The sequence below is a fragment of the Eptesicus fuscus genome, chromosome 1 (assembly GCF_027574615.1).
Source record: "Eptesicus fuscus isolate TK198812 chromosome 1, DD_ASM_mEF_20220401, whole genome shotgun sequence".
NCBI lineage: Eukaryota > Metazoa > Chordata > Mammalia > Chiroptera > Vespertilionidae > Eptesicus > Eptesicus fuscus.
This window is the reverse complement of record NC_072473.1, coordinates 44,757,541-44,766,234: the sequence shown is the minus strand read 5'-3', so window position 1 is coordinate 44,766,234 and position 8,694 is coordinate 44,757,541.

The following is an 8,694-nucleotide window of genomic DNA, read 5'->3' as shown; positions in this document are numbered from 1 at the left end:
TTGTGGCTTCTCTTTCGCATATCTGAATTGCCAACATCACGTCTCTTGCACTTTGGGGCTGGTATAAAATAAGGGTGACTTCAACATAAGCACTGCAATACCACAACAATGTGATAACTGAGATGGGTACTAAGTGACTAATGTACAGGTAGTGTATACTGCGTACATTAGACAAAGGGATGCTTTACATCCTGAGTAGGATGGCATAATTTTATTACACTACTTAAAATGGCTTGCAACCTACTACTCATTAATTGTTTATTTTTGGAATTTTCCATTTAATAATTTTGGATGGCAGTTGATTGTGGGTAACTGAAACCATTGAAAGCAAAACTATGGATAAGGGGTGAGACTACTCTATTTAGCATGTTAATTAACTGATATTAACTAGATCTGATTCCTCCTAATACCAACCATTTTCCATTGATATCATAACTTGAGGAGGCTTTAATTCAATTTCTTTTTTTAAATATATTTTATTGATTTTTTTACAGAGAGGAAGAGAGAGAGGGATAGAGAGTTAGAAACATCGATGAGAGAGAAACATCGATCAGCTGCCTCCTGCACACCCCCTACTGGGGATGTGCCCGCAACCAAGGTACATGCCCCTGACCGGAATCGAACCTGGGACCCTTGAGTCCACAGGCCGACGCTCTATCCACTGAGCCAAACCGGCTTCGGCTCAATTTCTTAATACATATAGTTATCTTACATAAATAAATCCTTACATAAATAAATCCAATATCTATATTATAGGATTTATTTATGTAAGGTAATTTAATCTTATCAGCAATGCCAATGTTACACCATATCACACTATAGTTATAGTACAGTTCTGTTTTATTCCACAAGTCAGTAAGAATTAGAGATATTTTTTAATGGGTACAACCTTTATTTTATTTTATTTTTTTAAATTAAATTTTATTGGGGTGACATTGGTCAACATGAACATATAGGTTTTATGTGTAGATTTCTAAGTTACAAAATCTGTATATAGCACCATATACCCACCACCCAAAGTCAAATCATCTTCTGCCACCTCACATTAGGACCTCCTCCTCCTCTACCCTCCTCACTCTGGTAACCACCACACTGCTGTTTGTGTTCAGGAGTTTCAGTTTTTTATCCCACATGTGAGTGAAATCACATGATTCTTAGCTTTTTCTGTCTTATTTCACTTAGCATAATGTTCTCAAGGTCCATCCATGTTGTTGAAAATGGTGCTATTTCATCCTTTCTTATGGCTGAGTAGTATTCCATTGTGTGTATGTACCACGTCTTTATCCAGTCTTCTATTGCAGGACACTTTGGCAGTTTCCAACTCTTGGCCACCGTGAATAATGCTGCAATGAACATAGGGGTGCATATATCTTTGCATATAAATGATTTCAAGATTTTAGGTATATACCCAGGAGTGGGATTGCTGGGTCAAATGGTAGCTCTATTTTTAACTTTTTGAGGAATCACCAGACTGCTTTCCATAGTGGTTGTACCAGTCTACATTCCCACCAGCAGTGAATGAGGGTTCCCTTTTTTCCACAATGTCTCCAACACTTGTTGTTGCTTGTCTTTTTGATAAAGGCCACTCTAACTGGTGTAAGGTGGTATCTCATGGTAGTTTTAATTTGCATTTCCCTAGTTGCCAGTGAGGTTGAACATCTTTTTATATATCTATTGGCTGTCTGTATGTCTTCTTGGGAGAGGTGTATTTTCAGGTCCTCTACCCACTTTCTGATTGGATTGTTTGTTTGGTGTTGAGTTTTATGAGTTCTTTATATATTTTGGAAATTAAACCTTTGTCAGAGCTACTGTTTGCAAATATCATCTCCCATCTGGTTGGCTGCATGTTTGTTTTGTTGTCTGCTTTTGCTGTGCAAAAGCACTTCAGCTTGATATAGTCCCATTCATTTATTTTTGCCTTTACTTCCCTTGCCTTTGGGGTCAAGTCCATAAAATATTCTCTACCACCAAGGTCCATAAGTTTAGTACCTATATTTTTTCTATGTGACTTATAGTTTTGGGTCTTATGTTTAAGTCTTTGATCCATTTTGAACTAATTTTTGCACATGGGGACAAACTGTAATCCAGTTTCATTCTTTTGCATGTGGATTTCCAGTTTTCCCAGCACCATTTATTGAAGAGACTATCTTTACTCCATTGTGCATTTCTGGCTCCTTTGTCAAAAATTATCTGTCCATATACATGTGGTTTTATAGCTGGGCTCTCTATTCTGTTCCATTGATCTGTGTGTCTGTTTCTCTGCCAATACCATGCTATTTTGATTTTCATAGCTCTGCAGTGTAATTTGACATCAGGTAGTGTGATACCTCAGGCTTCGTATTTTTATTTTTATTTTTTTCAGGATTGCTTTAGCTATTCTGGATCTTTTGTGGTTCCATACAAATCTGATGATTTCTTGGTCTATTTGTTTAAAAATTGACATTGGGATTTTGATGGGGATTACATTGAATCTGTATATTGCTTTGGGTAATATGGCCATTTAAACTATTTGATTCTTCCAATCCATGAACATGGAATATTTTTCCATTTTGTTGTGTATTTTTCAATCTCTCTCCTTTTTTAAATTTTTATTATTTTTTTTTTATTTCAGAGAGGAAAGGAGAAGGAGAAAGAGAAATATCAATAATGAGAGAGAATCATTGATCAGATGCCTCCTGCACACCCCCCACTGGAGATTGAGCTCACTACCCGGGCATGTGCCCTTGACTGGCATCGAACCCGGGACCCTTTGGTCCGCAGGCCGATGCTTTCTCCACTGAGCCAAACCAGCTAGGGCTAAATTCTTTATTGTTGAAAGTATTACATATGTCCCCATTTTCCCCCATTGACCTCTCCAAGCCCGCCCCTGCCCCCCAGCCCAGGTCTTCATCCCCCCTATTGTATGTGTCCATTGGTTATGCTTATATGCATACAAGTTCTTTGGTTGATTTCTTACCTGTCCCCCCACCCACCTCCCCTGCCTTCCCTCTGAGGTTTGTAATAATACTTTGTAATTTTCAGTATATAGGTCTTTCACATTCTTTGTTAAGTTTATTCCTAGGTATTTTATTCTTTTCATTGCTATTGCAAAAGGAATTGTTTTTTCCATTTTTTTTCCTGAAGTTTTGTTGTTGGTATTCAGGAAGAGGCAATGGATTTTTGCACATTGATTTTATATCCTGCAACTTGAGTGTATTTGTTTATTGTTTCCAGTAGTTTTTTTGTAGAGTCTTTAGGGTTTTTCTACATATAGCATCATGTCGTCCGCAAAAAGTGACAGTTTGACTTCTTCTTTCCCTATTTGGATGCCTTTTATTTATTTCTCTTGCCTTCTTGTTCTGGCTAGGACTTCCAGTACTATCTATAACAATAAATGCATAATATGCTAATTAGACCGGACAGCCAAACGACCTTCCAGATGACCTTCTGGACAAAGCCGGGGCTGCAAGGGCAGAAGCAAGCCGCCGCAGCTCCAAGGGCTGAGCCCCTTGCACGAATTTCATGCATCGGGCCTCTAGTGTTGAATAAGAGTGATGAGAATGGACATCCTTGTCTTGTTCCTGATCTTAGGGTAAAAGCTTTCAGTTTTTCACCATTGAGTATGATATTGGCTGAGGGTTTACCATATACTAGAGGCCTGTTGCACAAAATTCGTGCAAGGGTCTTGGCCCTGGCCCTGGCCCCCACCTGCCGCCACTGCGGGTCGGGGCCTCGGCCACCTCTGCCTTGGCCCCCACCCACTGCAGCTTTGTCCAGAAGGAAGAATGTCTGGAAGGACGTCCAGTCTAATTGGCATATATGCTTTTATTATTATAGATTATTATAGATGGCTTTTATTATGTTGAGGTAGTTTCCTTCTATTCCTATTTTATTGAGTGTTTTAATCATAAATGACTGTAGTATCTCATCAAATGCTTTTTCTTCATCTATTAACAAAATCATATGGTTTTTATTCTTTCTTTTGTTAATGTGGTGTATTACATTGATTGATTTGTGAGTGCTGACTATCCCTATGGCCCTGGAATTAATCCCACTTGATCATGATGTATTACTTTTTGGATGTATGGTTGTATTCAATTAGTTAGTATTTTGTTTAGGATTTTTGCATCTGTATTCATCAGGGATATTGGTCTGAACTTTTCTTTTTTGTGTATTATCTTTGCCAGGTTTTGGTACCGGGGTATATTGACCATGTAGAATGTGTTAGGAAGTATTGCCTCTTCAATTTTTTGGAAGAATCTGAAAATAATAGGTTTTAATTCTTCCTTGAACATTTGGTAGAATTCAATGGTGAAGCCACCTGGTCCTGGACTTTTGTTTTTTGGGAGGTTTTTTCTTTTTTTTTTTTTTTTACATATCTTATCATTGCCACCCCCCACCCCACTCCCATATATGCCCTCACCCCCCAGAGTTTTGCATCCGTTGGTTATGCTTATATGCATGCATACAAGTCCTTTGATTGATCTCTTATCTCCCCCACCTCTCCCTAACTTTCCCCCTGTAATTTGACAGTCTGTTTGATGCTTTACTGTCTCTGTATCTGTCTTTTAGTTCAAGTTTATAATGTTCTTTATTATCCATAAATGAGTGAGATCATGTGGTATTTTTCTTTCATTGACTGGCTTATTTCACTTAACATAATGTTCTCCAATTCCATCCAGGTTGCTGCAAATGATGAGAATTCCTTCTTTTTTATGACAGCATAGTATTCCATTGTGTAGATGTACCACAGTTTTCTGATCCAGTCATCTGCTGATGGGCACCTAGGCTGTTTCCAAATCTTAGCTATGGTGAATTGTGCTGCTATGAACATAGGGGTGCATATATCCTTTCTGATTGGTGTTTCTAGTTTCTTCGGATATATTCCCAGGAGTGGGATTACTGGGTCAAATGGGAGTTCCATTTTCAGTTTTTTGAAGAAACTCCATACTGTTCTCCACAGTGGCTGCACCAGTCTGCATTCCCACCAGCAGTGCACGAGGGTTCCTTTTTCTCCGCATCCTCGCCAACACTTGTCGTTTGTTGATTTGTTGATGATAGCCATTCTGACAGGTGTAAGATGGTACCGCATTGTTGTTTTGATTTGCATCTCTCGAATAATTAGTGATGTTGAGCATGTTTTCATGTGTCTCTTGGCCTTCCTTCTGTCTTCTTTTGAAAAGATTCTATTTAGGTCTGTTGCCCATTTTTTTATTGGATCATTTATCTTCCTTTTATTAAGTTGTATAAGCTGCATGTAGATGTTGGAGATCAAACCTTTATCAGTGATGCCATTTGCAAATATGTTCTCCCATGCAGTAGGCCTTCTTGTTGTTTTGTTGATGGTTTCTTTTGTTGTGAAAAAGCTTTTTATTTTGATGTAGTCCCATTTGTTAATTTTCTCTTTAGCTTCCATTGCCCTAGGGGCAGTGTCAGTGAAGAATTTCTTTTGGCATATGTCTGAGATTTTGTTGCCTGTGGATTCCTCTAGTATTTTTATGGTTTCCCGTCTTATGTTTAAGTCCTGTATCCATTTTGAGTTTATTTTTGTGTATGGCGTAAGTTGGTGATCAAGCTTCATTTTTTTTGCATGTATCTGTCCAATTTTCCCAGCACCATTTATTGAAGAGACTGTCTTGACTCCATTGTATGTTCATGCCTCCTTTGTCAAATATTAATTGAGCATAATGGTTTGGGTCGATATCTGGATTCTCTATTCTGTTCCATTGATCTATATGTCTGTTCTTGTGCCAGTACCAGGCTGTTTTGAGAACAGTGGCTTTGTAATACAGCTTGAAATCTGGTATTGAGATCCCTCCTACTTTATTCTTCTTTCTCAGGATTTCTGTGGCTATTCGGGGTCTTTTTTTATTCCAGATGAATTTTTGGAGAGTTCTTTCAAGGTCTGTGAAATATGCCATTGGTATTTTAATGGGGAGTGCATTGAATCTATAGATTGCTTTGGGTAGTATGGACATTTTAATGATGTTGATTCTACCAATCCATGAACATGGTATGTTCTTCCATCAGTTTACGTCTTCCTCTATCTCTTTTTTCAGTGTCCTGTAGTTTTCCGTGTACCTCCTTAGTTAAGTTTATTCATAGGTATCTTAATTTTTTTACCTCCTTAGTTAAGTTTATTCATAGGTATCTTAATTTTTTTGGTGTGATGGTAAATGGGATTGCCTTTTTAGTCTCTCTGTCTGTAAGTTCACTCTTGGTGTATAGAAAGGCCATAGATTTCTTGGCGTTAATTTTGTATCCTGCTACATTGCCGAATTCATTTATTAAGTCTATTAGTTTTTTGACGGAGTCTTTCAGATTTTTTATGTACAATATCATGTCGTCTGCAAATAAAGACAGCTTTACTTGTTCTTTTCCAATTTGGATGTCTTTTATTTCTTCTTCCTGTCTAATTGCAATGGCTAATACTTCCAGTACTATGTCAAACAGGAGTGGTGAGAGTGAGCATCCCTGTCTTGTTCCTGTTCTTAGGGGAAATGTTTTTAGTTTTTGTCCATTGAGTATGATGTTTGCTGTGGGTTTATCATATATAGCTTTTATTATGTTGAGGTATGAGCCTTCTATTCCCACCTTGTTGAGAGATTTTATCAAGAAAGGGTGTTGGATTTTGTCAAATGCTTTTTCTGCATCAATTATATGACTATGTGATTTTTATCTCTCAACTTGTTTATGTGATGTATCACGTTTATTGATTTGTGGATATTGTACCATCCTTGCATTCCTGGGATAAATCCTACTTGGTCATGGTGTATGATCTTTCTGATGTACTGCTGGAGCCGATTTGCTAGAATTTTGTTGAGGATTTTGGCATCTATGTTCATGAGGGATATTGGTCTGTAATTCTCTTTCATTGTGTTGTCTTTATCTGGTTTTGGTATTAGGGTGATGCTGGCTTCATAGAAGGAGCTTGGAAGTGTTCCTTCTTCTTGAATTTTTTTGGAATAGTCTGAGGAGGATAGGTTTTAGTTCTTCCTTGAATGTTTGGTAAAACTCTCCTGTGAAGCCATCAGGACCCGGACTTTTGTTTGCCGGAAGCTTTTTGATGACTGCTTCAATTTCGTCCATAGTTATTGGCCTATTGAGCTCTTTAGATTCTTTTTGATTGATTTTTGGAAGGTTATATTTTTCTAGGAATATTTCCATTTCCCCCAGGTTGTCCAGTTTGTTGGAATAGAGTTGTTCGTAGTATTTTGTAAAAATCCTTTGTATCTCAGCGGTGTCTGTTGTTATTTCACCTCTTTCATTTCTGATTTTGTTTATTTGTGTCCTCTCTCTTTGCTTCTTGGTGAGCCTGGCTAGAGGTCCATCAATCTTGTTTATCCTTTCAAAGAACCAGCTCTTGGTTTTGTTGATCTTTTGTATTGTTTCTTTGGTCTCTATGTCATTTATCTCCTCTCTGATCTTTGTTATTTCCTTCCTTCTGGTTACACTGGGCTTTTCTTGCTGCTCTTTTTCTAGCTCTTTGAGTTGTAGTGTTAAGTAATTTATTACCATTGTTTCTTGTTTTTTGCAATAGGCTTGTAGAGCTATGAACTTCCCTCTCAAGACTGCTTTCGCTGTGTCCCATAGATTTTGGATTGTTGTGTTTTCATTGTCATTTGTTGCCATGATGTTTTTTATTTCTTCCTTGATCTCTCTCGTGACCCAGTCATGGTTTAATAGCATGCTGTTTAGTCTCCATGTGTTTGATTTCTTTGGATTGTATTTATTGTAGTTGATTTCCAGTTTTATGCCACTGTGATCTGAGAAGATGCTTGATATAATTTCTATCTTCTTGAATTTGAAGAGACTTTGCCTGTGACCCAGCATATGGTCTATCTTTGAAAATGACCCATGTGCACTTGAGAAGAATGTATATTCTGTGGCTTTGAGGTGAAATGTTCTAAAGATGTCAATTAATTCCATCTGGTCTATTGATTCATTTAGGATTGCTGTTTCTTTGCTGATTTTTTGTTTAGAGGATTTGTCCAGTGGTGATAGTGGGGTATTAAAATCTCCTACTATGATTGTATTGCTATTAATCTCTCCCTTGAAATCCTCCAGGAGTTTTTTTATGTATTTGGGTGCTCCTATATTGGGAGCGTATATGTTTACCAGAGTTATTTCTTCTTGTTGGATTTCTTCCTTTAGTATTATGAAGTGGCCTTCTTTATCTCTTGTTATGGCATTTACTTTGAGGTCTATTTTGTCAGATATAAGTATTGCTACCCCAGCTTTTTTTTCATTTCCATTTGCCTGAAAGATATTTTTCCATCCCTTCACTTTTAATCTGTGTGAGTCTCTTGTTCTGAGGTGGGTCTCTTGTAGATAGCATATATATGGGTCGTGTTTTTTTAATCTATTCAGCTACTCGATATCTTTTGATTGGAGCATTTAGTCCGTTTACATTTAAAGTTATTACTGAAAGGTATTTGTTTGTAGTCATATCTATTTTTGTGTCTGTATTCCTTCTTACCTGTTTATTTCTTCTTTTTACAGTATTCCCTTTAGCAATTCTTGCATTGCTGGTTTGGTGGTGATAAACTCCCTGAGCCTTTTTTTCTCGGCAAAGCTCCTGATTTCCCCTTCAATTTTGATTGATAGTCTTGCTGGATATAGTATTCTTGGATTCAGTCCTTTGCTTTGCAACACATTTTGTATACCTCCTTCCATTAACTTCTAGCTTGTTGTGTTTCTATTGAGTAATCATTT